Source organism: Vombatus ursinus, unplaced genomic scaffold (assembly GCF_900497805.2).
Source record: "Vombatus ursinus unplaced genomic scaffold, bare-nosed wombat genome assembly UNPS02014798.1, whole genome shotgun sequence".
NCBI classification, from domain to species: Eukaryota; Metazoa; Chordata; class Mammalia; order Diprotodontia; family Vombatidae; genus Vombatus; species Vombatus ursinus.
The window spans coordinates 29,065,972-29,068,766 of record NW_020954576.1 but is presented as its reverse complement, the minus strand read 5'-3'; the positions used below and the strand labels follow the sequence as shown (position 1 = coordinate 29,068,766).

General features: G+C 38.5%; 1 non-coding gene across 1 annotated transcript; it reads left to right on the top strand.

Moving 5' to 3' along the window:
* The first annotated feature begins 2,722 nt into the window (after window positions 1–2,722).
* Window positions 2,723–2,795, top strand: TRNAT-UGU. The gene has a single exon. It is a non-coding gene; the product is annotated as a tRNA-Thr (tRNA).

Here is a 2,795-nt window from a genome sequence, read left to right as displayed (position 1 = left end):
ATATTCAGTGTCAAAAAAAAAAAAAAAATACGGACCTTTGTTTCAGAGAGAAACTTGGGGTTAAAATAACTATAAGGTTTCCCAGAGATAATCCAGCCAGTGCTCCCCCTGCCCAGTCCATTCAGTCCTGAGCCTACTTCATTATCCATCTGATGTTTGCCTTGGATATATGTACTGAACTGATACATGTACAGTCAGAAGAACTGATATATGTACCAATGGACAAGCTTAGGAGTTGTCCATCCCATCCAAATGGACATCACAGTCTAGACCACAGGTATCAAACACAGTAGGTCACAGAGAGCCCACAAAACTTCCAAGTGCATCATGAAGCAGATTAAAATGTAATTGGTAAATGTTTAACAAAATAAATAAAAAATACAATATAACATAGACAATGTTAATTTGTGATATTTTGAGTCAATATGTGGCCAGTAGGTATGTTCCAGAACTTTTTGGTCTCAGGACCCCTTTATATTCTTAAAAATTATTTAAGACCCTAAATAGTTTTTGTTTATATGGATTATGTCTATTGATACTATATTCAAAATAAAAACTGATAAAATTTTAAAATATGTATTTATTATACATTTTAAATGACAATAATGAACCTATTACATGTTGATAGCAATGATATTTTTGTGAAAATAATTATAGTTTTCAAAACAAGAAAAAATTTAGTGAAAACAGTGGTATTATCTTAAATATTTTTTGCAAATCTCTTTGATGTTTGGTTTAACAGAAGACAGCTGGATCTTCATATATACTAATGCATTCAATTTGCTGTTATATGATATTTTGGTTAAAGTATATAAAGAAATCTGGTCTCACACAGATATGTAGCTGGAAAAGGGAGGAGTATTTTAATAGGCAAATAACATCTTAATATTATTATGAAACTAGTTTTGACCTTGCAGAATCCCCTAAAGGTCAGAGGAATCCCACCGGGGTGTAAGGACCATACTTTGAGACCCCTTACTCTAGACAATAAGCATTCTTTTTTTTTCCACTATTAGCATTCTTCATCCACTTTCTTTTGTATAATTAAGTTTTTTTTCTGTGTAAATAAGGATCTTGTTTAGATTCTTCTTACAGCAGTTATTTAAATGGCAAAGGAATTTTATCAGAATTTAAATTCCTAGACAGTATTATTTTCTATATACTGATCTCTCCATTGGACCCTAGTGATTGTCTAATTTTTTTTAATGGACTGTGGGATAGAGATAGGCAGCTGCTTAAGACCCAATACACAGGGAATCCCAATGAGAGGCATTTTTTAGTATCCTTTTTCTTGTCAACTTCAAAAGATATTTAATTTCATCAATATGAGTACCCTACACACTGGTTTCATGAGTTGCTATAGTAGGAAAAAGAGAGAGAGAGACAGAGAGACAGAGAGGAAGGAAGGAAGGAAGGAAGGAAGGAAGGAAGGAAGGAAGGAAGGAAGGAAGGAAGGAAGGAAGGAAGGAAGGAAGAAAAAAAAAGACCTAGTAACTAGCCTTTAGTTATGATATGTTTAGCATGTCTTGCTAATGTTCTCATGAACCAGCTCCTGCCCAGAGACTCCATAGGCTCATAAAAGAAAACCAGCAGCTCTCACTTCTTTCCTTCTCTGTCCTTGAAAAGCTCAGTCACTAGCCCCTAGACCCTGCCATGACTGCTTCATTCTTCTACCCACCTCCTTCTCTTCAGCTCTTCTTACAGTACCCACTGTCAGAGGCTTCACTTGAAGGGGTTCAACCCAAAACGTGGAACTTGGCCAGTGACTCCTCCACCACATATTCCATAGTCATGGCAAAAGGAAGAGGGTGAAACAAGGATGCTAAAAAAATGCACATAAAAATGTGCATAAAATCCACTTTGCATGGCAACTAGGCATTCCTTTAGTGAAAAGTCAAGTCTTCTGTGACAACGAAAACTCAGTTTCCAAGGCAATAATAATGCACAAGGGACACAATTTTCCAAAACTGCCAAGGGCTCACCAGGGTTATACAATCTCAGCAGCCCTGTTTTTCACGTCTTATTCTGTGAACTACAATCAAGCCCACACTAACTTTACCTCTGGAAAGGGCATGCCAATGGACTGGCCTCTCTTTCCCCTGACCCTCTGTGTGACTTCCCAGATCAAGACGTTCTTCTTTGATCCCTCCTTCCACTAGAGTTGTGTTTCGCATTAAAATGTGATCCCCTCGAGGGCACAGGCTATCTCATTTTTGCATTTGTATCCCCAGGCCTAGCCCAGTGCTTGGCACACGGTAAGCACTTAATAAATGCTTATTGATTGATTGATTGGTTGGTTGATGATTCCAGGAATAAAGCATTTTCCCCAAAGCGCTTAATGATTTCAGGATGTGAACTTCGGAGACTTTGTAAGCAGCAGCAACAAGAGGGAGTCTTGTTTCTCCAGTGTAGAATCGTTCCAACTCAACATAAACTACAGGCAACCAATTGTAACACCCCTGTTGCAGTAATTACCTCGTTTAATTAACTATGTACTTCTAAATGGGCAGGCTATTCCATGGAGCCCCGCCCTTGGGTAATAATTTGTTTTCCGAATTTTTTCTTTAAAGTGCAAGAGCCAGCAAAGCGTCTGCAAGTTCTATTTGGCGCGAAAGAGAAGGGTCTCTCCTCCGAAAAGCGTATTTATCAAAATGAGGTTAACAGAAAGCGGAAGCCGCCCAAAGCTCACTATCATCCAATTATATTGGAGAGAATGATAGGTGGCTCCATAGCTCAGTGGTTAGAGCACTGGTCTTGTAAACCAGGGGTCGCGAGTTCGATCCTCGCTGGGGCCT